The sequence below is a fragment of the Ornithodoros turicata genome, unplaced genomic scaffold (assembly GCF_037126465.1).
Source record: "Ornithodoros turicata isolate Travis unplaced genomic scaffold, ASM3712646v1 ctg00000887.1, whole genome shotgun sequence".
NCBI lineage: Eukaryota > Metazoa > Arthropoda > Arachnida > Ixodida > Argasidae > Ornithodoros > Ornithodoros turicata.
Genome location: NW_026999411.1, coordinates 325,075 through 342,898, shown reverse-complemented (window position 1 = coordinate 342,898; position 17,824 = coordinate 325,075).

The following is a 17,824-nucleotide window of genomic DNA, read 5'->3' as shown; positions in this document are numbered from 1 at the left end:
ATCTACAAACACCCAGAAAACAAAAACAAAAAAACTGGTCTTGGGTTTGCCTCTGGAAACATAATTTAACTACACAAATGCAGATATGTGCAGCCAAACACATTTGCCATAAGGAAAGCGTGAAGATTATTGCAGTTGCAACGGTCATGTCAGTAGGTCATGTACATCTTGGTATTTTCGAAATTTCCCAAACATTTCCATGTCTTTTATATTCAACATGCTGGACATCTAGTGTGCAACACCTGATATCGAATCAAAATCTGAGCCAGTATTCTCTATTGGGTCATGAACACACCGGTGTAACATGAGCAACAAAAAGGCAGACCACATGTCAACAAGTTGCAAACCGTTGTTTCATCTTGCACATTTGTCATGCTCATCTAGGTATTTTTGAAATTTCTCAAACATTTCCATATCTTTTATATTCAACGTGCTGGACATCTAGTGTGCAACACCTGATATCGAATCAAAATCTGAGCCAGTATTGGGTCATGAACACACCGGTGTAACATGAGCAACAAAAAGGCAGACCACATGTCAACAAGTTGCAAACCGATGTTCCATGTTGCACATTTGTCATGCTCATCTAGGTATTTTTAAAATTTCTCAAACATTTCCGTATCTTTTATACCTAGATGAGCATGACAAATGTGCAACATGGAACAGCGGTTTGCAACTTGTTGACATGCCGTCTACCTTATTGTTGCTCAGGATACACCGGTGTGTTCATGACCCCATACTGGCTCAGATTTTGATTCGATATCAGGTGTTGCACACTAGATGTCCAGCACGTTGAATATAAAAGATATGGAAATGTTTGAGAAATTTCAAAAATACCTAGATGAGCATGACAAATGTGCAAGATGAAACAACGGTTTGCAACTTGTTGACATGTGGTCTGCCTTTTTGTTGCTCATGTTACACCGGTGTGTTCATGACCCAATACTGGCTCAGATTTTGATTCGATATCAGGTGTTGCACACTAGATGTCCAGCACGTTGAATATAAAAGATATGGAAATGTTTGAGAAATTTCAAAAATACCTAGATGAGCATGACAAATGTGCAAGATGAAACAACGGTTTGCAACTTGTTGACATGTGGTCTGCCTTTTTGTTGCTCATGTTACACCGGTGTGTTCATGACCCAATACTGGCTCAGATTTTGATTCGATATCAGGTGTTGCACACTAGATGTCCAGCACGTTGAATATAAAAGATATGGAAATGTTTGAGAAATTTTAAAAATACCTAGATGAGCATGACAAATGTGCAACATGGAACATCGGTTTGCAACTTGTTGACATGTGGTCTGCCTTTTTGTTGCTCATGTTACACCGGTGTGTTCATGACCCAATACTGGCTCAGATTTTGATTCGATATCAGGTGTTGCACACTAGATGTCCAGCACGTTGAATATAAAAGATATGGAAATGTTTGAGAAATTTCAAAAATACCTAGATGAGCATGACAAATGTGCAAGATGAAACAACGGTTTGCAACTTGTTGACATGTGGTCTGCCTTTTTGTTGCTCATGTTACACCGGTGTGTTCATGACCCAATAGAGAATACTGGCTCAGATTTTGATTCGATATCAGGTGTTGCACACTAGATGTCCAGCATGTTGAATATAAAAGACATGGAAATGTTTGGGAAATTTCGAAAATACCAAGATGTACATGACCTACTGACATGACCGTTGCAACTGCAATAATCTTCACGCTTTCCTTATGGCAAATGTGTTTGGCTGCACATATCTGCATTTGTGTAGTTAAATTATGTTTCCAGAGGCAAACCCAAGACCAGTTTTTTTGTTTTTGTTTTCTGGGTGTTTGTAGATGGGGGGGGGGGGTGGAAGAACTTGCTTTGAATAGCATGCACTACGTTAACATTTCTTCATACCTTGTCATATACTGACTTGTTGTATACTAACATTTAGGAATCACAGATGGTATTGTAGAAGGTATCATGTTAATTGACTTGTTTGACCATAATCACTCACTTTCCAATATAGCAGATGACTGTTTACATTGGAATTGCCACAACACTTAACTGAATCCCTATTAGTGACAGTGACCACCACAGAAAAGAAGGCACTAAAATTTTACAGATATCCACCCAGTGATTCTGCAGCCAAGGCGCTTGTACAATATATCTTACAGCACTGTAGTGTGCTAAATTGCATATACTGCAGTATTACTAATCGCTAATTAAATTTAAACTAGTATGTGAGAATGACATACTGAGGTGAATAAATACATAAAGCAAATGGGGGGGAACAACTTTCCTCCGCTCTTGTCTGAACATATGCGCCATCACCAAAATAATATTGCGCGAGTCTGGAGCCTTCTAATATACGCGCTCGAGTCACAAAAGCGTTATTAGGCAATTAAAAGGAAAGTATCCAAGTCTAATAAATACACCAAGGGATGCACACGGCTGTTTGTGAACGGACTGGTTAGCGAAAGCGCCTTTATAATGCAAAGTGTAACAACACGGGAAGCCATAATAATGTGGCGTAATTTATCGTGCACGTCCTTTTGTTTATATTTATTTATTTATATTGTCATATGCCGTATGCGTGCCGTACACCCCAATCTCACAGCATAGCAATTGAGCTCTCAAACAACAACCATCAGTTGAACAATAAACGGAGTGAGATTAATATAAACTCGCTCAAAGACTCGTACACAACGCTGGACCCAAAACCCTTTTGCCGCCGACGCCGCGTATCGCGGTCACGAGACCATGACACCGCCGTGGAGAGCCGCCACCGAGAGCGTCTGTCATGTCGCCCGCAGCGCCACCACAGCCTTGCACAAGGGGGCGCTCTATTTCGCATCGCCATCCAATGCCTCCCGCTATCTCTCACCATGCTCCCCGAAGGAGCAATGACGTCATCCGCGGAATGCGACAGCAGCGGCCCCTAGTGGTGAGGCGTCGCTCGTAGCGCCCTCTAGTGGTGTACCCTACACAATGGCTAATCCTTCTATTCATCGGAGATAATCCGTCTATTGGGGGCTGCATTGGAAACAACACCCCTGATCTCTATGTATAAAAGCTGGATCGCGCATGGGAGAGGGGCTCGTGGGGGAGAGGCGTGCCTTCGGGCCGCCATGTTGGGGTGCCCTAAAGTGCTGTGTGTGCCCATAGAAAACAATGGGAGGCAACAGTGATTGTGAGTATCTATTGCGCTGCTAGCGTTGATCGTTGTTTGTCATCACACAATTTCGTAAGGTACCAGTATACTGATGTATCCTAACAGTGTTTCACAGGTGTCCTGCCGTTCGATTCGTAATTACGTTATGTTTTGCATTCCGAAACTAGACCGTCACTGCAGTGCAGCGCTGGGGATTGTACTACAGCACGTTTCCCAGCCAATATTTCAATAAGAGAAGACTTGAGGTTAACAACAACCTTGTATATAATATTCCGTACTGCGTTCTGGACAAAAATTGTTCCATAAAGAACGGTCCGGGAAAAGATATACTCGCATGGCAGAAAGAGATCGTTCTGTAGAATCACAGCCGTTGTTTTAGCCGTGTATGCGTTTAGTATCATTTATATCAAGCATCGCCTTAGAAAGAGTCTTTTAGTAAACGACAGCGGTGCTTTGCCTCGCAAATATGGACGCACCGAAGCAGCCCAAATAATTACTTCACGCAATTAGATCACACTCGTTAGGACAGTTAATCAGGTAGTGATGTAAGCTTAATCAATTAAGCTACTTAGAAAGTGGTAACACCTCCTTGAGACACAGGACTTATCTCTTTTTGAAGTACAGCCCTTCTATGAAAGATGAAAGTCTGTCCCTTCTATGTTGTTCCAGCCTCAGAACATCAGTTTATCTCTTGTTAGCCCTTCTATGTTTGTTTGCTTCTTCCTTTATTTGTTCTGATTATTTGCAGGCGCGGTTGCGCCAAACTGAATGTCCTTCTCCAGCACTCACATGCTTTTGTTGAATACAACTGCAGCGTGAGAAAAGCTGCTTGGGGACGGGGTCCTGCTATCCAGTGCTGACTTTGTCATGCTTGTTATGTGGAGCATGTTCCAAACAATGCAGCTCCACGTATGGTCTTCAAATTGCAACAGGACTATTTGGAGGTTGAAACAGTTGTGATTTTGTCATTTTGGCCCTCGTGTACCCAGTCTGTGAAACGCAAACAAAAAAAGTCTAACACGATATGCTTTTGTAATGAAGATCACTGATGATGAGTAAAGAGAATATACGAGTTCAAGTTTATTCAATATTTTATATCATTCATTATATTATTCAACATTTTATGTCAAGTTTATAAAAACATCAAGTTTATTCAAGTTCAAGATTTATTTCTTGCATTTATGCGTTTCAGGATACAATGAACGTGCAGGGAGGTCGCAAAAGGCTACATTTGTTGTTTTGTGACCTTGCTACAATGGCAATATATATTTTAGGAATGACAATGGTCAGGTACGCTCTCTAAATTTGTAGCACTCACTTTCAGGTTGGAATGAGCAATGAATAGCAACTTCCCCACTGATATTTTCTCATATATGCTAAATTTTAAATTTAATGTGATAGAATATGTGATAATATAATAATAATATATAAGAATATAATATGTGATAAATGAATGTGATCAACAGTAGATGTAAACAACATGAGTAGCCAGAGAAGTGCATTCTCAATAAATAATTGTCTTCTTATAGCGTATATGTGCATGCCTATTAACTGAAACAATTATCACAGTTCCCTGACAAGTTTTAATTTCTGAGAGTGTACTGTAGAAGCTGCTTAGATCTACAACAGTTCATACAAGGTATTATATACTGTGAATGCCTTTAAAAATCCCATGTGACACATATCCCTTTACTTTCTGGAGGTGCTGTGGTAGTCAAAGTTTGCGGGCATTACGCAGGTTCTGCACCCATTTCTTGAGTATGTTGAGGCAGCTGTGAAGTAACCTGCATTGATGATGATTATTCCAACTTTTATGGTGCATCGACAACAAAGGAAATAATACATCAGAACATTGGTTTGGGTGCAACCAGTTAAAAATGAATATGTTGCTTAATAAATGCATTGGACAAATGTTAAAACATCAGTTTAAAACATGGTTTACAATCCCTGTATCTTCTAATAATTAAAAAGATTAAAAAGTATTCTAAAAAGAATATGGGGAACTCTTCTAAAAAGAATTATAATCTCTAATTATTATATTGCTGGGTGAACGAGCCTAAAGTTTAAGGTGTGTTTCTGATGTGAACATGCAAGAAAATATGCAAAACTGAGAGAGGCTAACCACAGTGCATGCACTGAGGTTGTTCCTTCCTGTAAAGTAGAAACCAGTGGATGAGGAACGTAATACTTACCAGTACACCCAGCCGTATCACACTGCACAGATTATTCACTGGGTAGCCCTCATGACGAAACCTGTATTGAGAGACCACTTTTGCCTTAAAAACTGCTACAAATAGCACGACACGCTACAAATTATTACTATCGTAACAAGCTGACGATACAGCTCAGACACAAAGGCGTTATTCAAGTCGCGCCACACCACCGTTACGTAGGATTCTTTGTCACAAATCAAACCAAGGCACAAAACAATACCAATACATGGAAAAATGTGACAATCGTGGTCTTATTATGACGTAATACCGAACTTGTGCGCGAAGGTAATTCAAAGAAATGAATGTGGCACTTACATCCGCAGAGAACACCGTATACCATGCTAGCAATGCATGCAAAAAAGCGCTCGAGTGCTCGCACATACATTGATGACAACACTACCTGTGTAGTGTAACACGTTCTTTCAAGCATATTATGCGCTCAAACTGTATTTGCCGCCGGGTAAAATGCAAGTGTGCTCGATTGAACGTCGGAAGAGCGATCAAGCAACCTGCATCCAGTGCTCGTTTTGGGCAAAAAAACACTTCATAATGGTCAAATAAATGTACAGAATGGACGCCTATTTATTCCTTGATGAAGAGTGACTCACCTGTATAAGTTTAGGCCCTGTATCCTTGCCAGTACGGTTGGTACGACCGTAATTGCAAGAAGTTGCCATGATCACTGCGGCGGCTGTTGTGGGCACCGTAAGATGGCGGCCGGTTTCTTCACGCTCGCGCTCCCTATCCGCGATCCAGCCTTTTACAATCGAGATCAGTGGTCTAACCATGACGCGTTGCCGTGTAAGCGTCGTGCTTTCTACAAAATAAAGTCATTCTCTCGTTATGTCACCCCGTCATCCAGCCAGCCAGCCTTCACACTCAACATGCAGCTCATTCTTTTTGTGAATGCAAGTCAGTGAAAACCTCAGTGGTGGCATAGTGTAATATCAGCTTGCCAGTCAATAAATTATGTTGTTTCATTTTCAACACAAAAAAAGCATCCTACTTTTTAAAACCCGAAAATACACCGTTCCACAGAATATCGCCCGATTTAACCCGAATTTGCAGGTCCTGATTTTTAACCCGATATTTACCCCCGAATTTTGCAAAAAATAAAACCTGAAAACTGAGGGCCCTATTTGTCACTGATGCAGGGCACTTCACTTCAAGCACTGCCTTCTCACAACAAGCACAAGACAAGAGTGCGTCTGGAGATGCTGCTAAGAAAGGCAGCCTTTCGATTACAAACAATGCACACTCACAAAAACCTGCAATGTTGATTATTTTTTATGCCACGTTATATATCACATATCGAAATGATTTTTATTTCGCTTAATCCCCACAATGTCGACATCACGTCAAAAATATTTCAAGCCGCTAGGTGCAGATGTTTTTTCAATAAAAAATCCGAAATTAGTTTTTTCGCAAAAATGCCCAGGTAGAGACGACAAAAAAGCGATCTGCCGGACGTTCTAGAACCTCAAGCGTTGTATCAAAGTGTAGATCAAGGCCTCTAGTTTGCAGGAATAAAATATATCGGGGGAATAAAAAAAAAATCAATGTTACAAAATGTAAACCCGTTTATTCCGCATACATGGTATTTAATATTAATAGACAGCTGTAAAACTGGTAGCTCCTGGTTCCTGTAGGTTACTGTCTGCTCAAATGGGCTTTCTCTTATCTTGAAGCGCATGCTACAAACGGACTTGTTGGTCGTGGTGTGATACGTAAAGTACTTTCTTGCTGGGTTGGAGCGATCGCGTCCCATCCGAATGTCTGTTGCTACTGTCTAGCCAGCAAGCAACACCGCACGAGTACGACGCAAATCGAGGAACACCTTCACTCACAAACGCGCTCGACGGCTCCGTTTTATTTTCTTCGTGTCCCGTCCACAAAAGAGTTGCCACTTAGCACGGGCTTGCCCTCGCGTATACGTAAATCTATTCAACTTAGCTGCTCTCAAACAAGGGACGCATTGCGCGACATTACCGATAAAGAAGCCGTTACGCAGCCCCCTTAGGTCACTGTGTAGTTGAGGAGAGTTTGGGGGGATCAAATTAAAACGAACACTACGGCACATTGCTAGAGAGTCACATGTAAGTCTGTGTGCGTGCGCGAACGATAAACCATTACAAAGGGAGCCTAAGGGTCATAGTATACCGACATACATTCCACCGTAACCGTAACCCTCCTATAGTATCCATGACATGACTTCAGAGCACACGACGTCTGTTTCATTTGCCTATCCGTAGTTCAAACCGGCAAAGTTTTTTTCTTGGACCGAAAACCGTTAAATATATTTTTCGGTTTTTCTCCTGAGCGAAAAAAACGTATACGGTTTCGATTCCGTTTCGGTTCGCACCAAAATAGCGGTTGTTTTTGGTTCCGGTTTTCGGTTCGCTCCGACACCCTGCCATAAACCGCCAGTTCCTAGAGCCTCAGGAAGCTCCCTGCGCCTCACCAGCAAGTCCTGAGGTCGACATTGCAGGAAAAGCCCAAAGCGATCGGATCACCCCAGTAGAAGACGACGTTGTTTCTGCGGAATGCCACTTCTCGTGCAATAATTCAGAATGCACGAGCTATGTAACTAGCTTGCTGAAACAGATCTCAGAACAAGACTTAGAGATAGAGATTGCGTCAGGAATTGCTTTGGTGTAAAGAAGAAACAAAAAAAAAAAAAAAAAAACTGAAGAGCAACCTTGAAGTGGAACTCGCACTACTCGAAAAAGAGCATAGCCACTGTTCAAACAAATTTGAAGTGGATTCCTTTGCAGACTCTGACGAAAACATTCAGTTCTACACGGGCTTACCAAGTATTAATCGTTTTCAAATGATACATGACTCCCTCGACTCAGGGGAAAATGGGTGCAATATTAAACAGCATCAAAAGCAAGGAAATTCTTGTGATACATCTTCTGAACGACAAAGGAAACTCTCCACAAGGTGTGAGTTGTTCCTTGTGCTGGTCAGACTGCATCTTGGACTTTTTGAACAGGGTCTGGCTTTCCGTCTTGGGGTTTCACAGTCGACTCTGTCACGCATACGTACCTCTAGGATTAACTTTATGTACTTGAAGCTGACAGTGATCTGGCAGTCAAGAAGTGTTGTTGACGAGACTATGCCGCCAGCATTTTGGGACAAGTACCCTACAATAAGACTAATTTTGGATGCTACAGAAATGAGCTGCGAAGTGGCAAGCTCACTTAGCCTTCAGAGCAGTATATACTCTACGTATAAAAGTGCAAATGCATTTTAGGGCCTTCTTGGGATAGCTCCCAATGGGCTCGTGACAGGTCAGGGCCCCAGATTGGTCCAGAGCAGCCGTCCTGGCACCCCAAGAACAAGCATGTGCTGTGTCATAAACAAAAGATAGCATAGTAGTCCTTCAGCGCGACAGCCTGCGATGAGCAAAAGGACCCAAGGTGTATTCAAACTTGAAGATAAAGATATAGCTGAGGATTTTGACTGGGGAGCCTCACTCTGGGGGGCCTCACTGGTGGGGGCCCCTGAGTGCTCCTCTAGACTGAGAATGGTCTCCCCTTAATGAAACGAAGCCGGTGAAACTGGGTGTGAAACCACTGCAGACCTGTAAAGTAATTATTTACAAGTAATTGAATTACTGTAATTAATTACTTTCTTAGTAATTCATTACTTTCGGAATTACATTAGGTTTTATGTAATTGTAACTGTAATTGAATTACTTTTACAAGTAACGCGTAACGCATTTTGAATTACTTTTGGAATTACTTTGAACGCTATCTGGGAAGTCAGTTCCACACAGTTTATTTTTTTCTTTTTCTTTTTCACAGTGATTTCCCAAAGACTCGATTCAGATCGGTACATTTTTCGGTACAGATTTTTTACATTCGAATGTGGAAGGAGCAAAACTCTTGCACCATGGGAAAAGGAGGTGTTCATGAAGTACAATGTTCGGCTGCACAGCAGTGCACCGGTGGAGAGTCTGTTTTCGGTTGGTGGTCTGGTTATGCCAAGGAGACGTGGCAGCCTTACAGACAAGAACTTTGAGAATATCTTACTCTTGAAAGACGTTACAAGCTGCACTCATAATCTGCACTTTGTTTACATACCTGAAGAAAGAAAGCCTTTTGACTGTGATGTTCGGTATTTCTTTAACATGGCAAGAGACTTCACTTTGTGTAAGACTTCTCTAACCTATTTTTCTACCACAAGCACAACTACCACCATCTTTCAGAACATGTGCAGTAAATGTGTACATCAAATCTTGCACGTTGCGGTCAACTTTGTGAATGCAATTCAGTGTAATGCAATTACTTTTTTTCAGTAATTGTAATCGTAATTGAAATACAATAGAAAATGAGTAATTATAACTGTAATTTAATTACTTTTGTGAACAAGTAATTGTAATCGTAATTCAATTACTTTCCAAAAGTAATTTTTACAGGTCTGGAAACCAGTGCGCAAAACTGGTGTGCAAAAAGGCGCGTGCGGGAACTCAGGTTTAATCTTTTGGTAAAACCTGACATCCCAAGTACAAGCAGGGGTCGTGTCAACAAGGAGGGCCGGCCTAGCCACCCTACTCTAGAGCAAGAACCATTGAATGAAGGGCTCCAGTCTATAGTCAGACTTGACTCTCCTGTTGAAACAGCCCATTTCCAAAAAGCCGAAAGTTGTGTGCGAGTAGTCGTGACTAGAGCCCTGCACGGGCGCCTTACCCGGCCCGACCCCGACCCGTCCTGCAGGCCGGGCCGGGCCCAGGCTGACAAACATGTTTCCGAGAGTAAGGCTCGACTGGGTCAAGCAACTAATTCCACGCAATGGAGGACTATTATTTCATATCACGTGCTTGCGTCATTCTTCCGCATAGTATTTGCAAAAACAAGTAAGGGACATTATTGTACATTGTATTGGACATTGTAAGTCATCTTTTCCTGGCACAATTTCAGAGGGTCTCACAGGAGAGGACTTCGTCAGCGCAGACGACCATGTGCAGGCAGTTGCCGAACTCAACGACGCTGACATCGTCGCGGACATTACTGCTGCTGACGCTTCGGGTGGCGAAGAGGATTCGAGTGAGGAAGATGCAGTTCCTACAGCAGGCGAGCTAGCATCAGCTTTCACCTTGATCCATCGTCGTTGTGGCGCAATTGAGGGCGCAGGCCTCGCGCATTTGGACAGCCTTGAGAAGATCGAGAGCAGCGTAATGGACTTCGTTGCGCGCAGCAAAAAGCAGTCCAAAGTCACAGACTTTTTCTCTGTCCAGTAAAAATGTGTATTGTTCGTGATTTTTGTACTCTGCGCTGTCTTTGGTTGCCCCAATCCGTAAGTTCTCATTTGACAATCATAGTTTAGTTATTAGACGCGTCTGAAGATGTCTTTGGGGCATATTTTTGTACATCGAATTATCGATATATCGAGCTATTTTGCGATCCCCGTCGAATTCGATATATCCGGGTTCAACTGCATATACAGAAGACAAACAATACAGCAAGCAACGACTATACATGGGAAAGAAACAATAAAATATGAGCATAAAATATGAGCTACAAGCCATTACATAAGTCATGTATCACAGCTAGAACTCTACACAAGGAAAACAAAGCAGTGCCCGGAAACGCAAGCAACGAGAGGGGCAAGGGGAGGGTACGTACACTCACTGTTGAGGCATTCAGCGAGTCAAGAAATCGACGTGCGACATCGCAATTGAGCAGCATGGTGGTGTCATATACTCAATGGGCAGGTTCCACATCACTTTCTAAACATATTAAATTATTCAACAATGAGAGAGCATAGCCCCTTGTAGCACTGCAGTGCATAAGATCTTTGTTATTAAGAGGTATTTTTCTTATGCATTACAATGGTACATTCTTTCCCCTCTCTGAAGCACCGTATCACCTCGAAAAGAACAGATTCGCACAGCCGCTTCTGTTCAATCGGGAGCTCCTCCAACAGCTCACCGAGATATTCCCCAGCAGAGCTGCGCCGATTAGTCATCTCTGCGAGGCGCAGATCAGTCTCGGTGAGACTTTTGGAGAGCTCCTTCATCGTGGCATCAAAGGTTGCCCACTTGCATTTCCGGGGATTGCTTTGTGGCGTACGTGATATGCGAGAGGGTCCGGCATCTTCTGATCCGACCCTCCGATCTTCTGATGAGGGTCCGGCAGCTTGGCTGCACAGTTGCTGTAGCATCACTCCCCTCCTCTTCCGTCCAGTCTGCTGGTGGCTGTGCTGCTGCAGCTTGGGCTGTCCAGCCTCTCGGGAAGTGCCACGGCGCTGATTGTCCGTTTTGTGGACATATTGTATCGTCCACTATAAATGTATCACATGTGAAATTAAGAGTTAACTATATGTATGATTTATATATATGTTATTTCCACCAGCACTGCTTGAACAACCACATGAAATTAAACACTAAGCTTAATTATTCAATCACTAAACGGCTACTAAAACTGCAACTTTCACTTACGCGTTATGTTCGATGTTGTCCCTTATGATCATCATTGTCTGGAAGTATTTCCACTTCACGGAAGTCAGCGCAGTGGCGATGTCTGCCTCCCCTGCCCCACTCCTCTCCCCCTTTGTCTCCTTCAAGCAGCGCCGATACTTGTCGACGAGGCTCTTCCACATTAGCCTGCATCTGTACTCTGAACAATGGAAACCGAAAGTAATGAAGTAGACGTTACCTGGCTTGTATCAGCGATATTCTGAGATACGTGCATTAAAGGGACGGTCTCGTACACCTTGGCCCCTTTATAAAGTGTACCATTCGATTCTCCGTTGTCGAAAATGAAACACTGCAAATTTGCTGGACCAGAATCGTCACGGTTATTAAATCAACGAATTAAGTTGATAAGAACGGCATAGCATATCGGGATCTGTGTTGGCAACAACAATATCCGGTACATCTCGTTGCGGTGGAAAGGGTAGAAAGTAGACGCGATTGGATGCAGAAATCGTCTGCTTGCGCGCGCTTTTACACTTGCAAGCTGTGAGAGCAGACTACGTAGTTTCTGAACTGACATGTGACCGTGGGAACTCCCACACATTTTCTTTCACTTCGCAGCGAAAAACGCGCTTTCTAAGAAATGGCATACATTGTCAACCCACGTAGTGTCCCCATTTGGAGAGAAAAGGAATACTTATGGGGACGACTTGACCCAAATAAGATCATTTCGCGCTGATGAGCTTGTCTCCTATCGTTCCGTGTCTCTTCATTCGTCGTCGTTTCACCGTCTTTCGAAAGAAACATGCCGAGTGGTGGAAATCAATTAAGTGTGCCCGGGTGCAGCAACAGATATGTTGCGAACAGCAACATGAGTTTTCATGCTCTGCCGAAAGACGAAACGATGAAGCGCAAATGGGAAGCAGCTATCGGGAGCCAAGCGCCTTCAACCACGGGCCTGGCTCTGACATGCGTATGTTCCGCACATTTCGCGGACGATGCGTATGTTTTCAGGTGGGACGTTCTTCAAGAGCGATGTGGGACGGCGCCGAAGAGGAAGCGGCTCAAGGTAGGAGCCGTCCCCTCGCTTTTTGAAGCCACTACTACGGATAACGACAACGACGTTGGCCAGGTTGCACAGAGTTGTGACGTAAGTGCATTTGATTGATAGATATATATGGTATGATATAACGCTATTGATAAAGCAGATTTACCGCGAAAAATCGATTACGCGCGTAAAGCGTGAAACAGAAAGTGATCTAGCAAGTTCAATTCTTGTTTTGTGCATCGTCTTTCCAGGAGTCACCCCAGCCGGCATCATGCATCAGCAGATATCGTGAGTACCGAGCACACGTTTCTTATCGTTGTAAATTTTAGTATGTCGTAAGAGCTCTGCGAACACGGTACGATAAAGGAAGTATAATCAAATCCAAGCTTGGCAGTGTTCATTGTTTTTCAAAGAGAACTGTGACGGGTAAGAAAAAAAGACATAAGAATTGACGCAGATGCGACTGCGATGTCATCCACTTCAAAGAAACGATGATTTGCTTATGTTTTCGGAAGTGTCGCGGAAGTGAATCACTTTCCAATGTACAAAAACTCGCTGGCATATACGCACATATGACAAGTACACACCAGTAACATTTGCATGTTGCATGGCATTCGCATTTCACATCATCGCGTACAACGCTAAACGTTATGGGTTGCTACAGTTTATATCCATTTTGGATCACCAGATTAGAACTTGTGAATCTAATATTGCATTTTTATTAATGAACATACCTCGTTGCACATATATGACCACATATAGAACGGCCGACGGAGTTGCCAAATGGCAAAGCAGCTGGTTCACTTATTTTCAGTTATTTGTTTGTCTTTTTACCCTTTTAGAAGGTGACACTTCAAAGGGATGGAGCTGTGAGAGCAGAGGGCACTTCCTTTCTCTGCCTGGACCAGCATTTCGTGATGCAGTGTCATCAACAGGTATGTAGCAACTCAGTTACAGCTTGCTTGAACTGAATAATGGCAGGTGAAAAAAAAAAAAAACAGATTGTTTACTTTCTTCTGCCACAGGCATGAACATAGAATAATATTGCTGTATAAATATATCATTTCCTTAATATAAATAATTATGGTAGTTACAATAACAAAATAAACTACTTTATTGATACACAGTAAACATTTATAAAGCAGTGCTACAAATGCATATTACTTATCAAACATACTAATGTACATCAGTTAAGAAATGCGATGGAAAATGCAGAAATTGACGTTACATGGATGAATGTGGTGACAACGGGATGGGCAGCTACCTCGAGATGCCACCACCACAGACGTCCAACCCAGAGGTTGCAGCCTCAACTGTTGACAACAGCCTGCCATCGATTCGGTCCTCCACGCCAATACCAAGGGAGCTTGACACGACTGCCGAGTCTGAATGGTAAGTAGTTGAATGCAAGCCGTTTTATGGTACAGCATGTACGTCAACAGGAAAAACCCAGAAAACTACACACATTGATTGCATTATATTCAAATTACTTGTAACAAAACAGAAGACACATCATGATCTGACGAAAGCAATTTGTGCACAACCTTGTTGCTTTGCTCGTGGAATAGAGTTTTCTTGAAATGTTATTGTCCTACTCTGCAGCCCACCTGATCCACATGACACAACTTTTGAGCTGTCCAATGCTTCGGGAAGCACAGACTATGACGAGTAAGCTGATGTGACTAAAATTTATGTGATTTTATACCTATTTTTGAATTGCTTATGCTCTTTTAGGTTTGAGTACCAGGAGCAACCTAAATCGCAGCATTCTTCCCAAGTTCGTAAGACGTAAGCATGACTAATATGTCTGTGCTTAAATTTTCATGTGTACTACTTTCTTGTCCTGAACAGATTATTCTATAACAGGCATGAGAAAATTTAGCAAGTGTTTTCAATTATCACTCTCTTCCCAGTATTTGAATAATGTTGTACGAATTTCTGTTGCAACAAAATGCTGTTCCACACTGCATATAGCCTTAGTTTTGTAAACCATTACTGACATTGTACATCCTTTGCACATCATGTTTAATCACTTCATGCTGAAAGTGCGCTAGGTCTGCTGTGCATTTCATTATGTGTTACGTGCATTGCATGTCATCTCATCAATGGCAATTAATATGGTGTACTGTGTTCTAAGTAAATATTTTTTTAGTATCATGATTGTACTTTCTAGGTCTGCTACAGAACGGATGTTCATTGTAGCAGAGTCTTGCTTACGACAGCTGCTGTCATTCTGTCCGCAATGCCAGAGAAGTGATGTCACAGCAAACCTCACCCTCAAGGGCACATGCGTCAGAGCAACAATGACCTGCAGCTGCCAAAAAGAAAGGCTGTGGCAGAGCCAGCCATGGGTGGGAAACAGGCCACTTGGAAATGTCTTGTTGTGCTGTGGAATCCTCTTTTCTGGGACAAACATTGCCAAAGCCCTCCTTATGCTTCAGGTAATGGGAGTCCCAGCACTTTCAAGGGCCCAGTACTACAAGTCACAGCAGTGCTACTTCTTTCCTGCAGTGAATGACGTGAGTACTTCTGATTTTTAGGATACGCTGACAGGGTGACTGACAAATGACATCAAGTAGCATTCATAGAATACAAATATTGCCACAAGTATGAAACCCCCATGCTTTATCGTAAGGAATATGCACAACAAACCCTCATTAAGCCACAAAAGAGATCGGTTGATACATAACAGAAAAACGCTATATTTGTCAACCCTGGTCAAAATGTTGAACAACTGACGAGTACGATGAACTATGCAGAACAAAAGCCTGGTTATGAGGATTTATGTTGTGCATAAATCAATAAGCTGTTCAACACTGTCATTGCAGGTGTACGAGATGAAGCAGAAAGAGTTACTGGAAAAGCTGCGCCCAAACCACTGACACTTGCCGGTGATGGGAGATGCGACTCTCCAGGTCACACAGCTCTCTACGGCACATACACACTGCTAGAAACCAGTGCCAATCGCATTGTGCACTTTGAGTTAGTCAAGGTAAAAACTGGTTACACCTTTGAGCATTTATGTGAAACGTACTTAGTGCACTAGCTTTAAGGGCTCTTTTATTGCAAATTTTTGGCAAAGCTTTATCTGAAATGTTATTCAATTTATATAGAGCACTTGGTGATAGATTGTTTCCCTTTCACTACTTTTGACTATACTAGGTAACAGAGGTGGCAAGGAGCAATGCAATAGAAAAGCATGGGCTACAGAGGTGTCTGGCATTCCTCGAGGCGCACGATATGGTGGTCGAGACACTTGTCACAGATCGCCATACGGGAATCAAAGCCATGATGCGAGATCTGTGCCCCCACATAAAGCATCAATTTGATGTCTGGCATGTTGTCAAAGGTGAAATCACAGTGAACATAAAGCTTGCAGTTTGTTGTTACATTTTTGTTTATATCAGGCATCAAGAAGAAACTTCTTGCTCTCGGTCGCACAGCAAAGCACCAAGTGGTGCAGCTGTGGATCGAAAGTATTGTCCGGCATGCCTACTGGTGCCCCAAAACTAGCGCTAATGATGGGGATCTCTGCCTGGCAAAATGGGTGTCAGTAATGAACCACTTTGTTGACATCCATGTACATGAAGACCCTCTTTACCCTGTCTGCTACCACGGTCCACTGTCCTCACCAAGGGAGTGGCTGAAGGAAGGTAAGGAACTGAAAATGTACCAAGAATGGTGTGAGCTTTCATGACAGATAATTCCAGACAGTGAGACCTACATGCGGTTACATGACATCTTGATGGCTCCTACACTGCTCAAGGATGTTCGTAAGGTGTCATCGACAGACCAGACATTCGGCTTGGAAGCGTTTCACAGCGTTCTTCTTCACTTTGTGCCAAAAATAAACAGCTTCTCAGATGCTGGAATGTGTGCAAGGTGATATACTTGAACACTTGGATGATACAGAGAAAGAAGCCCACAAGGTTAAATGACAAGCTATATGCATTCCTTTTTTTATCAGAACACAACTAGCTGCCTTGCATTACAACGAAAATGCGGACCGCTTGCAGCTGACAGAGCATGGCACAAAGAAGTACCGGCTGAAACCTTCCAAGATAAAGAAGACTTGGCTTGCTGTCCCACTGAAGGAAAATGCCACCCACAGTAAGATATAGAAGCTCAAAGCATGTACTTATTGCAAAGAACACTGATGCATAGGAAGCATAACCACAAACCCTCTTGTGTTGCACAGACTACACATCAACACTGACTAACTCGGTTATGAGCCGCATACAGAGCTATCCAACGTTTGAACTGGCCAAAAGGTCACTGCTCTCAGAGGCTCAGCCAGCACGTTCAACAACGTGTGGTGAGAGACCCTCTCTTGCTGATGCCATTAAGCAACACCGAGCCAGGTATTTATAATGCAAATGATACTCATATGTGAACTCAGAATTTGTGTAATTAGCTAAGTTTATAGCGTAATGAAGTAAACATGACGCAAAAGACAAAGGGACAGAGGAACAGACAGGACGAGCGTCCCTTCGAACTTCACTGACATAAAATGTAGACCAAAAAGAAAGTAAATCACAAACAGCACAACAGATCTCACAGGTCCAAGGGCACGAATAACAAAAACAAAACAAAATCTTATTACATAGAAAAGATGTAAAAAGATATGAAGGTTCACCCATGCCGACTTTGTATAAATTGTATTTCCCACTCACGTAACGTAATCGTGGGCTTGCTGACGCAATTTATCCATTATCAAATATACAGTAATTTCCTGAGTAGCCTGTAACAGAGATTTTCCCCAAAACAGTGGTGCTTTCAAAGTCAGGTTTACATGCACATCTACTACAGTGAACCGCTAAGTTTCCAGAAGGTATACTGATGCTCTCGTAATCTAATATTAACAAATATACATGAGAGTGTGACTGAATATACCACACCTGTTATAAAAGGAATAAACTTCTGAGTATGCTTGATATCACACGCACTAGCCCAATCATTGTTCTTCCTATAGGCCACCTAGTT